Here is a 16,808-nt window from a genome sequence, read left to right as displayed (position 1 = left end):
TGTGTTTTGTGGTGATTTCAGGTATTTTCTGGCTAAAATTGAGGAGCTTGAGCAGAAGTCTGATTCAGAAGCAGAGAAAAGACTGCAGATGCTATCACGATCTGACCTCCGTGCACTCGAAAGAGCTTTTCTGGAGCTACAGAGGTCCAAATGGCGTGCTCTCAATGGCTATAGAAAGCTAACATCTAGGGGTTTCCAGAAATATATAATAGTTCATACTTTGTTTCCGAATATTTTCTAGAAAGCTAACTCAGAGGATTTTTGCACTATTAGACTAGTTTATCATATTTCTGTAATCCTTAGTCATTAGATTAGTATATATAGACAAGAGTCCACCATTGTTAGAGACTCTTGCCCGTTTTCATGTTTACCATTGTATTTTTCTAGCATCATGAGTCACTAAACCTCCTAGGTTAAGGTTTGGAGCTCTGCTGATTTTCATGGATTAATAAAAGTACTACTGTTCTATTCAATTAGTGTGTGACTCTATTCTAATATGTATCTTCGTTCTTCAACCTTATGAATGGAATGATCCGTGACAATCATCTTCGTTCTACATGGGTTCAGTGTGAGTCCTAACCAGAGATAACTGAACCACCAGCTTAATTATACATTTCTTAGATGGCTAATCCATGACTTCATTGGGGACTTCTCGAGACACCAGTTCAGCCGAGGCATGGGGAGATTAGGATCAGAACCAAAGGCACAGCATTCTCTGATCTGGAAGATTCGACCTTGTCTGTGGCATTTTGAGTAGGATCATCACGGGGATGAACTGTAGGAGCTTCACCCTCCTTCAGATTGGGTGAACACTAAACCTAGCATTTAGTCTAAAGGAGGAAGATTCAGCGGCTGCGACCGTACGGCGTTGATCACTTACAGCCTGCCATGGAAGGAATCACTCACAATTGGAGAAAGACAGTAGGAAAGGTTGATCCAGAAGAATGAAGCATATTTGAAGCCTCAACCGTTCTCTTATCAATGTTTTCACTCAAATTAAGTAATTTCATTCCTATTTATGTTTTATGTGTTTATTTTAACAAACTATCTTTTCTAATTGTCTTAATAAGATCTACAAGGTGTCCATAGCTTGCCTCAAAACAACAATCCTCATGGGATCGACCCTGACTCACCTCAAGTATTACTTGGACAACCCAGTGCACTTGATGGTTCAGTTCTGCGTTGTTAATTTCTATGCACCAAGTTTTTGGCGCTGTTGCCGGGAATTGTTCGGATTTGACAAACTAACGAATTATCTTGTTGCTTAGATTAGGTATTGCTTTTAATTTTATTTGAGTCTTTTTTTTTTGAAAAAATAAAAAAATTTTCAAAACCTTTTATTTTCTTTTTGATCTTTATCTTTTTGTTTGAGTCTTTGTTCTTGTTCTTGTTGAAGTTTTGAATTTCTTGATGTCTTCTTCCAAAAATTTTCAAAAGTAGTATCATTTGATTGAGTATTGTGTCAATTTTTAAGTTTAGTGTCCTTTAGTTGTTCTTTATTTGCTTTGAATTTTTGAAAATTATCTTTGTATTCTTTCTTGGTATTCAAGTTGTTCTTATTTCTTTTCTTGTTTTGATCTTAAAAGTTTTAAGTTTGGTGTCTTTTGGTGTTTTTCCTTTTAATTTTAAAAATTTTGTATCCTTAGATCTAAAAATTTTAAGTTTGGTGTTTTTTAGTTATTTTTCTCTTTCTTCATTAATTCAAAAAAAATTAAAAAAATATCTTTTCTATCTTTATACCTTAATTTTCGAAAATTCCAAATAAAATTTCAAATTTTAATTTCAAAATCAAAATCTTATCTTATCTTAAGTTCAAAAATCAAAATTCAAATCTTTTCTTTTTAAAATCTTTTCAAATCTTCTCATTTAATTTGATTCTATCTTATCTTATCTTTCTTTTAAAATTTAAATTCAAAACTTTTTTAAATCTTTATCTTATGTTTTGTTATCTTTTATTTGATTTCAAATTATTATCTTATCTCATCTTAGTTTTAAATTTCAAAATCAAATCTTTTCAAAAAATCAAATCTTTTTCCATTCTCTATCTTATCTTATTTTAAATTCAAATTTTAAAATTCAATTTTCAAAATCATATCTTATCTTAATTCAATTTCAATTTTTAAATTTCAAATTTTAAAATTCAAAATTCAAAATCCAAATTTCAAAATTTCAAAATTAAATTTTTTCAAATCTTCTATCTTATCTTATTTTCAAATCTTTCTTAATTAGCTACTTGTTTTCTCTCTCTTCTAATTTTCGAAAATATCTTCTTTCTTTCTCTCTCTCATTTTTTGAAAATCACACTTTAATTTTCAAATCTTTTTAGTTAATTAGTTCTTATTTTTGAATTTAATTAATAAATAAAATAAACACAAAAATATTTTTTCTTTTTACTTCTAATTTTCGAATTCTTCTTCTCTCCTCTCTATCTTCATTCTTCTTTCTTCTTCACATCTCACAGGGTGTCCTCTGTTCATTAACATAGAGGTCCCATTCTTCTTCTTTCTTGTTTTCCTTTTTTTGTTTATGAGCAGGAACAGGGATAAAGAACAAGTTAAAGCACAATACTCCGGAAGAGATCTTACAGAACTTTTCGAACAAGAAACTGAAAGTACAGACATGGCAGCTGAACTGAATAATAGAGGATATGCAAGGAAGGTTCTTGGTGATTTCACTACACCCACTACTGACTTCTATGGAAGAAGTATCTCTATACCTGCCATTAGAGCTAATAACTTTGAGCTAAAGCCTCAGTTAGTTTCTCTCTTGCAACAGAATTGCAAATTTCATGGACTTCCACTGGAAGATCCACACCAATTCCTATCTGAATTTTTGCAGATCTGTGATACTGTTAAGACCAATAGAATGGATCTTGAGGTCTATAAGCTTATGCTTTTCCCCTTTGCTATTAGAGACAGAGCTAAGATATGGTTGGATTCTCAACCTAAGGAAAGCTTGGACTCTTGGGAGAAGTTAGTCAATGCTTTCTTGACCAAGTTTTTTCCACCCCAAAAGATGAGCAAACTCAGGGTTGATGTACAAACCTTCAGACAAAAAGAGAGTGAATCCTTCTATGAAGCTTGGAAAAAATACAAGCAACTGATCAGGAGGTGTCCTCCTGACATGCTCTCAAAATGGTCTATCCTAGGAATCTTCTATGATGGCCTATATTTGAGATATCCAAGATGTCCTTGGATCATTCTGCTGGTGGATCACTCCACTTGAAGAAAACACATGCAGAGGCATAGAAACTCATTGAAATGGTTGTAAATTAACCAATTTATGCATACCTCTGAGAGAAACCTTGTGAACAATGGGGTAGCTTAGAAGAAAAGAGTCCTGGAAGTTGATACTCTGAATGTCATATTGGCTCAAAATAAGATCTTGACCCAACAGGTCAATATGATCTCTCAGCATTTGATTGGATCACAAGCTGCAACTGGCAACACTCAAGAAGCCTCCTATAAAGGAGAAGCTTATGATCCAGATCAACCTTTACTGCAGGAGATAAATTACATGGGAGAACCCTGTAGAAACACCTACAAACCTTCATGGAGGAATCATCCTAACCTTTCATGGAAGGATTAATAGAAGCCTCAGCAAGGCTTCAACAATACTCAAAGTGGAAGAACCCAGAATAGGTTCAACAACAAACCACTATTCCCATCTTCTCAGCAGCAAATGGAGACTTCTAAACAGAGCCTTTTTGACTTAGAAACCATAGTTTCTGAACTCTCTAAGACCACTCACAGTTTCATAACTGAAATTAGGTCCTTTGTTAGAAATCTGGAGGTACAAGTTGGTCAGCTGAGCAAGAGAATCCATGAGACTCCTCCTAAGAGAAGAGTGCAAGGCCATCACCACAGAGGCGGAGCATGAATCTGAAAAGGATGACTTGGCATTGAACGCCAGTAAGAAAGACCTTACTGGGCATTCAACACCCAAATTCGCACCTAAGATGACGTTGAACGCCAGTAAGGAAACCCCTACTAGGCGTTCAACGCCCAAAGTGGCAGAGAAGCTGGCGTTGAACGCTAGCTATGGGGAAGTATTTGGCGTTGAAGTACCATTCATAAACATGAAGTGCTTTAACCTTCTCTCTCAGTGCAGAGCTATGCAGAGCCCCCAAACACCAATTCTAAGTTTGGTGTTGGACAGCCATTAACAAGCATCGAGAACAAAGGTACTAAGAAGAAAGTACCTCAAGGCTGAAGGGACTAAAAGATCCCAACTGAAGGCCTTTCACCTGGCATGAGAGTTGTCTTCACATACAATCCAGTCATCCCACACACTGTGTGTAGGATCTTGTCTCTAGGACATGTGGAACTTATCCATGAGAGCACAGGTAAGAAATTCACTATAAGGGGCAAAATTCTGAGCCCCTATCCATCTTTGTAAGGAGCTAACAGTCAAGCTAGTGACGTTAAAGAAGCTCTTGTTGTGAGGCAACCCATCAATAATTAATATTTTCTTGTTTTTCTTTAACTTTAATTCAGTTATATTAGTTTAATTTTCATGTTTTCTTTGAGTTTATGATCATGTGCAGTAGTTAGAAGAAAAATAGAAACAGTCAGAGCAGAAAATAGAACACCTTGGAGCAGAGACCCTGCTGGCTTGAATGCCAGCCAGGGAGGCCAGAGTGGGCGTTCAACACCCATGAAGAGCTCATTGCTGGCGTTGAATGCCAGCCAGGGAGCACAGTGTTGGCGTTGAATGCCAACCAGGGAGTCTGAAGCTGGTGTTGAACGCCAGCCAGGAGGTAGATTATGGGCGTTCAACGCCTAAACACAAGCACAGACCTGGCATTGAACGCCAGGCAGAAGCATCCTTAAGGGTGTTTAACGCCTACTTAAAGGTACACAGCTGGCGTTGAACGCCAGCCAGTTGCATAGAGCTGGACGTTCAATGCCTACAAGGGGCAGGGAACTCAAATTCCCTAACCGCTCAGGATCAGTGGATCCCATAGATTCCTTACCTATCCCATTTCTTCTCTCCCTTACTTTCTCTCTTCCCCACACACTCTTCCCTATAAATCCTATCCCAAACACATCCATATCACTTCCCAAAACCATCACAACTCCCACCAACTCCCACCCACTTCAAATTTAAACTTTCCCTCCCATTTCCCTTTCCCATAACCGAACCCCACCCAATCCTATCCCCTATAAATAATCCATCATACCACCTCTACAACACACACCATTCATACACTAGCCTCATTTGGCCGAAACCACTATCTCTTTCCATCTCCTCTATTCCCTTCTTTTTCTACTCTTTTCTTCATAGTTTGCTCGAGGACGAGCAAAGCTTTTAAGTTTGGTGTTGGAAAAGCCTTTCTTTTTGCTTTCCATTCACACTTATGGAACCCAAGGTTGGAGAATCCTCTAGAAAGAGAAAAGGGAAAGCAATTTCTTCCACCTTCGAATATTGAGAGATGGAGAAATTCATCACCAAAACTCATAAAGACCACTTTTATGAAGTAGTGGCAAAGAAAAAGGTGACCCTGAAGTCCCCTTTAAGCTAAAAAAGAATGAGTATGCAAAGATCCGAAGAGAAATCTGGAGGAGAGGTTGGGAAGTCCAAACCAATCCTATTCGGAAAGTTGAAATATTAATGGTGCAAGACTTCTATGGTAATGCATGGGTTACTAAAAACCATGACACTAGTGTAAACCTTAATCCCAAAAATTGGAGTACCATGGTCCAAGGGCGTCTCTTGGATTTTAGTCCAGAGAGTGTAAGGTTGGCGCTCCATTTGCCTATAATGTAAGGAGACCCACATCCCTACACTAAGAGGGTCAACTTTGACCTAAGGCTGGACCAAGTCCTTTCAGACATTTGTGTGGAAGGAGCTCAGTGGAAGAGGGATGCTCAAGGAAAGCCTATCCAACTGAGAAGGCTTGACCTCAAGCCTGTAGCTAGTGGATGGTTAGAATTTATCCAATGCTCTATCATCTCCATTAGCAATCGGTCAGAAATGACCATTGACAGAGCCACCATGATTCACAGTATCATGATTGGAAGTGAGGTGAAGGTACATGAGGTAATACCTCAAGAGTTGTACAAGATAGCTGAAAAGCCTTCCACCTTAGCAAGGTTGGCATTCCCCCACCTTAACTGTCACTAGTGCAATTCTGCTGGAATTGTCATAGAAGGAGACATTCCTATTGAGGAGGACAAGCCTATCACTAAGAAGAGGATGGAGCATGTAAGAGAGAATTCACAAGTACCTGTGCAACTGCCTCAACGAGAAATCCCTGAGATGCCTCAAGGGATGCACTTTCCTTTCCAAGGCTATTGGGACCAATTGCACACTTCTCTAGGAGAATTGAGCTCTAGCATAGATCAACTAAGGATGGGACATCAATAGCACTCCACCATCCTCCACGACATCAGAGAAGATCAAAGAACCATGAGGGAGGAACAAAGAGTGATGAGGGAAGAACAACAGAGGTAGGGACGTGACATAGATGAGATCAAGCACTCCATTGGATCCTCCAGAAGGAGTAGTAGCCGCCATCACTAAGGTGGATTGGTTCCCTTTACTTCCCTGTTATTTATTTTAATTTTCTGTTTTCCATGTATTTTGTTTCATTGTCTGTTTCTAGTGCATGATCATCTGTCATTATGTCTTAAAGTTATGAAATATTCCATGCATCTCTCACCTTTCTTAAAAGAAAAAAAATTTAATTGAAAAAAGAAAATTAAGATGCATGAATTTCAAGTTTTATATTAAGAGTAATACAATTATATGATGTGGTGGCATTGCTTTTGTTTTCTGAATGTATGAATAAATAGTGCATGTTTGATATTGGAGTAAAGAATGTTGGTTCTTGGAAGAACCAAAAGGCAAGAGCAAAAAGCTAATAAACCTTTAAATTAAAAGACAAGGGAAAAATGATCCAAGGCTTTGAGCATCAATGGTTAGGAGGGCCTAAAAGAAATATCTTAGCCTAAACAGTTCAATTGAGCTGGTTCCCTAACTATATGCTTGTGGTGTGAAGGTGTCAAATTAAAAACTTGAGACTGGGCAGTTAAAGTCGTGGTCCAAAGCAAATAGTGTGCTTAAGAACCCTGGACACCACTAACTGGGGAATCTAGCAAAGCTGAGTCACAATCCTAAGGGATTCACCCAGTTAAGTGTTTGTGGCATTTATGTATCTGGTGGTAATACAGGAAAACAAAGTGCTTAGGGTCACGGCCAAGACTCTAAAAGCTGTGTCCAAGAATAAAAAAGAACTAAACTAGGAGAACCAATGATATCATATGGATTCTGATTTCCAAAAGATGCCAATCATTCTGAGCTTCAATGGATAGTGAGATGCCAAAACTATTCAGAAGAAAAAAGCTACTATTCTCGCTCATCTAATTAAAACCGAGCTTCATTGAGAACTCTGAGATTTACTGTATCCATCTCTTCTTTTTATCCCATTGTGTTTTTGGTTGCCTGGGGACAAGCAACAGTTTAAGTTTGGTGTTTGATGAGCAAATAATTTATACGCTTTTTGGCATCATTTTCATATACTTTTTAGCATGTTTTCTTTAATTTTTATTAAGTTTTCATAGGTTTTAGTGTTAAATTCACATGTTTTTGTACAATTTCAGGTAATTTCTGGCTGAAATTAAGGAGTTGGAGCAAAAGTCTGATTTAGAGATAGATAAAGCACTCCAGATGTTGTCTGCATCTGACCTCCATGCACTCGAAAGAGCTTTTCTGCAGCTATAGAAGCCCAAATAGTGCATTCTCAACATATATGGAAACCTGACTTCTAGAGCTTTCCAGCAATGTATAATAGTCCATACTTTACTTCAAATTAGAAGGCCCAAAACTGGCATCCAACGCCAGCCTCTTGCCCCCTTTTAGGCGTCCAGTGACCCGGGAGAAGAGACCAGCGTCCAAATGCCCAAAGAGGACCCCCTAGCAAGCATTCAATACCCTAGAGGCCTCTAGCACGTGGATCTCATCAAAGCTCAGCCCAAACACTCACCAAGTGGGCCCCAGAAGTGGATTTTAGCACTAAAAAGATTGTTTTATCGTTCTTATGTAATCCTTAGTCATTAGTTTAGAATTTAAGAGATATTTTACATAATCATACAGGACCTTCAGGACCTCTATACCACATTTTTGTTTTATCATTGTATTTTCTATCAGTATGAGTTTCTAAACCTCCTAGGTTGAGGGGAGGAGCCCTGTTGAGTTCTATGAATTAATAAAAGTATTACTGTTTCTCTTCAATCCGTGTTTGATTCAATTCTAAGATGTATATTCGTTCTTCAACATGATGAATGGGATGATCCGTGACAATCAACTCCATTCTTCATACTAAGACCTCGTGCCTGACAACCACCCGTGTCTTCATGGGTTCGTGTAAATACGTGATTGGAAAGCATCGAACCGCCAGCTTGATTATACATTTCTTAGACGACTAATCCATGACTTCATTGGGGATTTCTTTAAACACCAGTTCAGCTGAGGTATGGGGAGATTAGGGTCTCTGTGGTAGAGGCTAGAACCCAAAGGTGCAGCATTCTCTGATCCGGAAGATTCGACCTTGTCTGTGGCGTTTTGAGTAGGACCATTAAGGAGAATGGACTGTAGAAGCTTCACCCCCATTCAGATTGGATGACCACTAACCTGGCGTTTGATCTGAAGCAGAGGAGATTGGTGACCATGGCCATACGGCGTTGATCATATACAGCCTGCCATAGAAGAAATCATTCACAATTGAAGAAGATAGTAATCCCAGAGTTAATCTAGAAGGACAAAGCATCTCCAAGCCTTAACCATCTTCTTATCACTAGTTCCATTTAAATTCACAAAGTATTTTATACACTTTTATGCATTCAAACCAATAACTCTTCTATCCACCTGACTAAGATATGCAAGATAACCATAGCTTGCTTCAAATCACAATCCTCTTGGGATCGACCCTGAATCATTCAGGTATTACTTGGACGACCCAGTACACTTGCTGGTTCAGCTGTACGAAGCGTGGGGATTCATGCACAAAGTTTTTGGCATCGTTACCGGGGATTATTCGAGTTTGGACAACTGACGGATTATTTTGTTCCTTAGATTAGGTATTATCTTAAATTTTGTTAGCTTTTATTTTTATTTTCTTCTTCTTTATTTTCAAAAAAAGAAAATCAATCAATCTTAAAAAAACTTTTTCTTTGTTTAATCTTTGTTTTTTATTTGAGTCTTTTGTTTTTGTTCTTGTTGAAGTTTTCGAAAATTTTGAGTCTTTCTTTCTAAAAATTTTTAAAAATAGTTTCTTTTGTTTAAATCTTGTGTCAATCTTTAAGTCTGGTGTCTTCTTGTATTTTTCTTTTATAATTTTCGAAAATTTTGTTCTTGGTTTTCAAAAATTTTTAAGTTTGGTGTCTTTTGCATGTTCTTGTGTTCTTTAAATTCTTTCAGTTTCGTTCTTAGTGTTCATCTTGATCTTTAAAGTGTTCTTGTCTTTCTTTTTGTTTTAATCTTAAAATTTTTAAGTTTGGTGTCTTTTTGGAGTTTGTCTTTAAATTTTTGAAAAGTTAAGTGTCTTAGATCTAAAAATTTTAAGTTTGGAGTCTTTTGTTGTTTTTCTCTTTCTTCATTAAATTCAAAAATAAAAAAAATATCTTTTCTATCTTTATTTTTATTAATTTTCAAAAATTTCATTCAGATTTTAATTTTAAATTTTTATCTTATCTTATCTTAGTTTTAAATTTCAAAATTCAAATCTTTTCAAAATTAAATCTTTTCAAAAATCTAATATTAAAATGTCTCTGGTGTACAACTACTAAAACTAGGTGTATCGAAACACTCGTAAAAACATCTCTAAAAATTATTTTCTGAGCTACTAGCATAAATGACACTAGTAACATATTTATTATGAGAATAGAACATGTATAATGAGGCCTTAGCATTGCTAAATTCATTAGAGAGTGCTAGTGCTAAGCTGCACCAGTAAACTGTAAACCCGGTTAAACCGATTTTCTGTTTTTAACAAAAACAGACCAGGTAACCTTATAATGTCATTCAAGCATTTTCAAATACTAATATAATGATAATATTATACTATTATCTCTCTCCTCTCATGAATCGAGTCCGGTTCGTCAAATAGAGACTATTTACGAAAATTAGAATCAAAACTGCCAACCGATACGGTTCAAAATCAAGGTTCTTCGCGATTGCATTATTGAACTTGCCTCAGAGGAGGTTCTAACTTAAGGATGACATAATGATAATGAGGATTGAGATGCTTGATGATATAACAGAGGTGTTCCCTTTACTGATCTTCCGGAGAAATCCGTACTTTCAGAAAAGATCTCATGTACTCGAAAATTCGGGTTGTTACAAATAGCACGTGGATCTCATCAAGGCTTAGCCCAAACACTCACCAAGTGGACCCCAGAAGTGGATTTTAGCACTAAATAGACTGTTTTATCCTTACTAGTCATCTGTTTAGTATTTAAAGTGTATTTTACATGATTTTCAGACAGAGGATACACCTTTCAGCTCTATTTTCGTTTTTACTTTGATTTTACTTTCAGTATGAGTTTCTAAACCTCCTAGGTTGAGGGGAGGAGCCCTGCTGAGTCCCATGAATTAATAAAATTACTATTGTTTCTTCTTTGATCCGTGTTAGATCTATCTCTAAGATGTGTATCCAATCTTCATCGTGATGAACAGGATGATCTAACAAATTAGCTCTGTTCATCACACCAAGACGAACGTGCCTGAAAAACACCCATGTCTACTTGGGTTCGTGTGAGTACCTGGAAGAAAAGCACAAGCCAACAGCTATATTTATACATATCTCATATGGTTAATCCACGATTTTGTTGGGGACTTCTCGAGACACCAGTTCAGCCGATCTCCAGGGAGATTAGGGTCTCTGGGGTATAGGCTAGAATCCAACGAAGCAGCATTCTCTAATCCAGAAGATTCAACCTTGTTTGTAGCATTTTGAGTAGGATCACCAAGAGAATGGACTGCTATGCGCTTCACACTTCATCGGATTGAGTAACCATGGCCAATGGCCACGGCCATGTTCAACCTGTAGCAGAGGAGATCAATGTTCACGAGCAATGGCTTTGATCACTTACAGCCTGCCAAAGAAGAAAATCATTCACAGGCAAAGAAGATAGTAGTACTAGAGTTACTTCAGAAAGACAAAGCAACTCTAACTCTCGACTCTATTCACAGCATATAATTCCTATTAGTTAACTTCTTCTGATTCTGCCTGACTAAGACCTGCAAGACAACCATAGCTTTCTTCAAGCCACAATCCTCGTGGGATCGACCCTGAGCCGCTTAGGTATTACTTGGATGTCCCAGTGCACTTGCTGGTACTGCTGCTGTACGAAATATTGTGGGTTTTGCGTACATGCGCACCACTTTCCAAAGAACTCAATGCTTTGGTTCAGCAGAAGCTACCTCAGAAGCTTCTAGATCCTAGATGCTTCTTGATTCCTTGCACCATAGGCACCATTACCTTTGAGAAGGCTCTGTGTGACCTAGGGTCAAGTATAAACCTCATGCCACTCTCTGTAATGGAGAAGCTGGGAATCTTCGAGGTACAAGCTGCAAACATCTCACTAAAGATGGTAGACAAGTCAATGAAGAAGCCATATGGCTTAGTAGAGGATGTCTTGGTGAAGGTTGGAGACCACTACATGATAAACCCCATTTGTAAGGTTTATCTTGTGCTTAATTTAGGGGATTTTATGACCTTTTACCCACATTTATTCAATGAAATAGCATGGTTTCATGATTGTCTCCTAATTTGTGCTCAAGTGTGAAAACATACTTTTTAGGCCCTTAATTGTTTAATCTTGATTTACCTTTGATTCCATTAGATGCCTTGATATGTTTGTTAAGTTATTTCAGATTTAGGAGGCAAAGATTAGATCAAGGGAATGAAGGAAAAACATGAAAAAATGGAGAACTCATGAAGAAATGAAGGAATCGCAAAAGCTGTCAAGCCGACCTCTTCACACTTAATTGATTATAACTTGAGCTACAGAGATCCAAATGATGCAGTTCTAGTTGCATTGAAAAGCTAACGTCCGGGGCTTCGAAATGATATAAGATTTGCCATAGTTGCATCGCGGATAGGGGCGCGCACATGTATGGTACATGTATGTGCCGATTTGCATGTGATTCATTAAATGCAAATTCGTGGCCAGCGAATTCTAAAGACTTGTAGGCCCAATCCAACTCATTTCTGATGCTATTTAAGCCAAGGATTGAAGGGGAATTGACACACTTTTATATACTTTTGATCATTAGTTTAGTTTATGTTAGTTTTAGAGAGAGAAGCTCTCACTTCTCTCTAGGATTAGGATTAGGTTTTAAATCTAGATGTAGTTCTTCTTCTCTCTTCTAATTTTCCTTTTCCTTCCTTAATTGTTCTCTTGTAGTTGTAGAATTCTCCTTCTCTTGTAATTCCTTTGTATTGTTAGTTGTAGTTTATGAACTTTCTTTTGTAGATCTATATTTCTTCTTCAATGCAATTGGTAAGTTCTTTGTTGTTTCATAATTGTTTTCCTTTTCTATTGTTGATCTCTTGCTATTCTAGTTAGATCTCTCTTTAATTCTTGTAATTCATGTTGTTTACTTTTATTGCCCTCTATGTGTTTGTTAAAATGCTTCTTTTAGTTGAGTTTACTTTTCTATTGTTTTGTCTTTCTATTGTTAATCTCTTACTTTTGTAGTTGTAGATTCCTTTACGTCTTGCAATTTACTATGATTTTCTTTTGTGCCTTCCAAGTGTTTGATGAAATGCTTGGTTGGATTTTAGAGTAGATTTTTGTGCTCTCAGCTTGGGAAGGTAACTTAGGAACTCTTGAGTTACTAATGTCCAAGTGATTGACGAGTGAGAGCCATTAACGCTAGATCTCACTAATTGATTTGGTGGAGAATTAGGACTTATGGACTTGGATTGATATAGCTCACTTGACTTTCCTCTACTATTAGTTAGGGGTTAACTTAGTGGGATTGATCCTTGCCAATTCTCATGTTGTGGTTAGTGATTACGATAGAGATCCTTGACTACCAACCTTTGCCAAGACCTTTTTAGTTGTTAGTTTATTTTCATTGCCATTTACTTTTCATGTCTCTTATCCCAAAAAACCCCAAAACATAACTCATAACCAATAACAAGACACTTTGTTGCAATTCCTAGGGAGAACGACCCGAGGTTCAATACTTCGGTTTATAAATTTAGGGGTTTGTACTTATGACAAACAAATTTTTGTATGAAAGGATTAATGTTGGTTTAGAAACTATACTTGCAACGAAGATTCATTTCTGAATTCTAAACCACATAAAAGTCCAATCATCACTACATCCCTGTAAACTTCATAGTCTTGGACATAGGAGAGGATGAGGATGATTCTATCATCCTCGTAAGACCTTTCCTAGCCATTGCAAATGCCATGATTAATGTGGCAAAGGGAGAAATGGTTTTCCAACTAGGAGAAGAGTACATCTTGTTCAAGATGTCCAATCCCAATTCTCCCTCTAAAAAGAAGGAGACCATGGTGCAGCACCTAGTGTTCCAACCCTCTCTTTCTGTGTAGAACTTTACTAAGCCCCCAAACATCAATTCTAAGTTTGGTGTTACGCAGCCATCAACAAGCTCTATGAACAAAGGTACTAAGAAGAAAGTACCTAAAGGCATGAAGGACAACAAAGTCCCCACTGAAGGCCTCTCACCTGGCATGAGAGTTGTCTTCACTAATAAACCAGTCATACCACATACAGTGAGTCGTGTCCTATATCTAGAGCATGTGGAGCTCTTTCATGAGAAGACAGGAAGAAAGTTCACTGTAAGGGGTGAAATTCTGAGCCCATACTCACCTCCGTAAGGAGCTAACCGTCAAGCTAATGACGTTAAAGAAGCGCTTGTTGGGCGGCAACCCAACCTTAATTAATTATTTTTATTTTCTTCAATTTTGTTTTTCTTTAAGTTATTTTTTTAGGTTCATGATCATGTGCAGCAGTCAGAGCAGAGACAGAAATGTTCAGCAGTGAAAACAAAACACTTTGGATGGAGTCTTGCTAGCGTTGAACGCCAACCAAGGAGCACACCCTCGGCGTTCAATGCCCCCAATAGGCAGCATAGCTGGCGTTGAATGCCAGCCAGGGAGCAGACCCTAGGCATTCAAACACCTGTGCAGAAGGCAGGGATTCTTAAATTCCTAGCCTCTCAAGACCAGTGGGTCCCATAGCATCTTTACCTACCCTATTTTTTCCCTCTCTCTTTCACACTTTCCCATACACACTTCCCTATAAACCCTAGCCCAATCACATTCATATCACTTCCCCAAAACCATCATAACTCCTACCAACCCCCACCCACTTCAAAATCAAATTTCTCTCCCAATTACGCACCCATGACCGAACGCAACCCTACTCTCCTCCTATAACTAACCCTCCTTCTAACCCTTCATGCACACACACTTTATACACTCATAAGCCCCATTCGGCTGAGCCCTCTCTCTCCCTCTATCTCCTTCTATTTTTTTCTTCTTCTACTCCATTCTTCTCGTTTCTTTATTTTTGCTCGAGGACGAGCAAAGCTATTAAGTTTGGTGTGGGTAACGCTTTTTGCTTTCCATTACTACTTATGGCACCCAAGGTTGGAGAATCCTCTAGAAAGAGAAAAGGAAAGGCAGTAGCTACCAACTCTGAATCTTGGAAGATGGAGAGATTCAGCACCAAAGCCCACCAAGACAACTTCTATAAAGTAGTAGCAGAGAAGAAAGTAATCCCTGAGGTCCCTTTCAGACTCAAGAAGAATGAGTATCTGAAAATCCGAAGTGAGATCTGGAGAAGAGGTTGGGAAGTCCTAACCAATCCTATTCAAGATGTCTAGATTTTAATGGTGCAAGAGTTCTATGCTAATGCATGGGTTATTAAAACCCATGACACTAGTGTAAACCCAAATCCAAAGAATTGGAGTACCATGGTCCAACGGAGAATCTTAGATTTCAACCCAGAAAGTGTGAGGTTGGCATTCAACTTGCCTCTGATGCAAGGAGACCTACATCTTTATACTAGTAGAGTCAACTTTGATCAGAGACTGGATCAAGTGCTCTCAGACATCTGTATGGAAGGAGCACAATGGAAAAGGGATTTCCAAGGCAAGCCCATTCAACTAAGAAGGCTTGACCTCAAGCCCAAAGCTAGAGGATGGTTGGAATTCATCCAACGCTCTATCATCCCTACTAGCAATCGGTCAAAAGTAACCATTGAAAGGGCCATCATGATCCATTGCATGATGATTAGAGGTGAGGTGGAAGTACATGAGGTGGTTCCTCAAGAACTGTACAAGATAGCTGAAAAGCCCTCCACCAAAGCAAGATTGGCTTTTCCTCACCTGATCTGTCATCTATGCAATTCAACTGAAATTGTCATAGAAAGAGACATCTCCATTGAGGAGGACAAGCCCATTACTAAGAAGAGGATGGAGCAAACTAGAGAGCATGCACAAGAGCCTGTGCCGCCGCCTCAGCATGAGATCCCTGAGATGCCTCAAGGGATGTATTTTCCTTCTCAAAGCTATTAGGATCAATGACAGACTTCTCTTAGAGAACTAAGCACTAACATGGAGCAATTGAGGGTGGAACATCAAGAGCATTCCACCACCCTCAATGAAATAAGAGAAGATCAACGAGCCATAAGGGAAGAACAAAGGGCTATGAGGGAAGAACAACAAAGGCAAAGGAGTGACATTGAAGAGATCAAGCACCACATTGGATCCTCAAGGAGGAGTACTAGCCGCCACCATTAAAGGTGGATTCGTTCTCTTTTATCTCCTTTTCTTTTATTATTTTCATGTTTTCTGTTATGTTATATTGTCTGTTCTCTTGTTCTTATTGTATAATCATTTTCATTTATGTCTTAAAGTTGGAAAATGTTTCATATATCTCTCACTTTGCTTAAAAGAAAATTTTAATTGAAAAGAATTGAGAGATACATAAATTTCAAGTTTATAATAAGAATAGTTTAATTATGTTGATGTGGTGGCATTGCTTTTGTTTTCTGAATGTATGAATAAACAGTGCATATTTGAAGTTGGAATTTTAGAATGTTGGCTCTTGAAAGAATGATGATAAAAGTGAAGTATTATTGGTAATATGAAAAATCTAAAAATTGATTCTTGAAGCAAAAAAAGCAGCAAAAAGAAAAAGAAAAAGCATGTTGCAAAAGAAAAAATATATATATGCATGCGAAAAAAATAAATAAATAAATAAAAAGCAGAAGAAGCCAATAGCTCTTTAAACCAAAAGGAAAGAGAAAAAAGCCAATAACCCTTCAAACCAAAAGGCAAGGTAAAAGGATCCAAGGCTTTGAGCATCAATGGATAGGAGAGCCTACAAGGAATAAAATCCTAGCCTAAGCGGCTCGACACCATGTGCTTGTGGTGTGAAGATGTCAAGTGAAAAGCTTGAGACTAAGCAGTTAAATTCGTGGTCTAAAGCAAAAAGAGTGTGCTTAAGAACTCTCAACACCTCTATCTGGGGATTCTAGCAAAGCTGAATCACAATCCTAAGGGGTTCACCCAGTTAAAGTGTCTGTGGCATTTTTGTATCTGGTGGTAATACTGGAAAACAAAGTGCTTAGGGTCACGGCCAAGACTCTAAATAGTTGTGTTCAAGAATAAAAAAGAACTAAACTAGGAGAGTCAATAATATCATCTAGATTCTATGTTCCTAAAGAGACCAACACTTCTGAGTTTCAATGGATAGAGAGATCCCACAACTATTCAGAAGAAAAAAGCTACTAAGTCCCGCTCATCTAATTGAAACTAA

The sequence above is a fragment of the Arachis ipaensis genome, chromosome B03 (genome assembly GCF_000816755.2).
Source record: "Arachis ipaensis cultivar K30076 chromosome B03, Araip1.1, whole genome shotgun sequence".
Classification (NCBI taxonomy): domain Eukaryota; kingdom Viridiplantae; phylum Streptophyta; class Magnoliopsida; order Fabales; family Fabaceae; genus Arachis; species Arachis ipaensis.
This window is presented reverse-complemented; position numbering follows the sequence as displayed.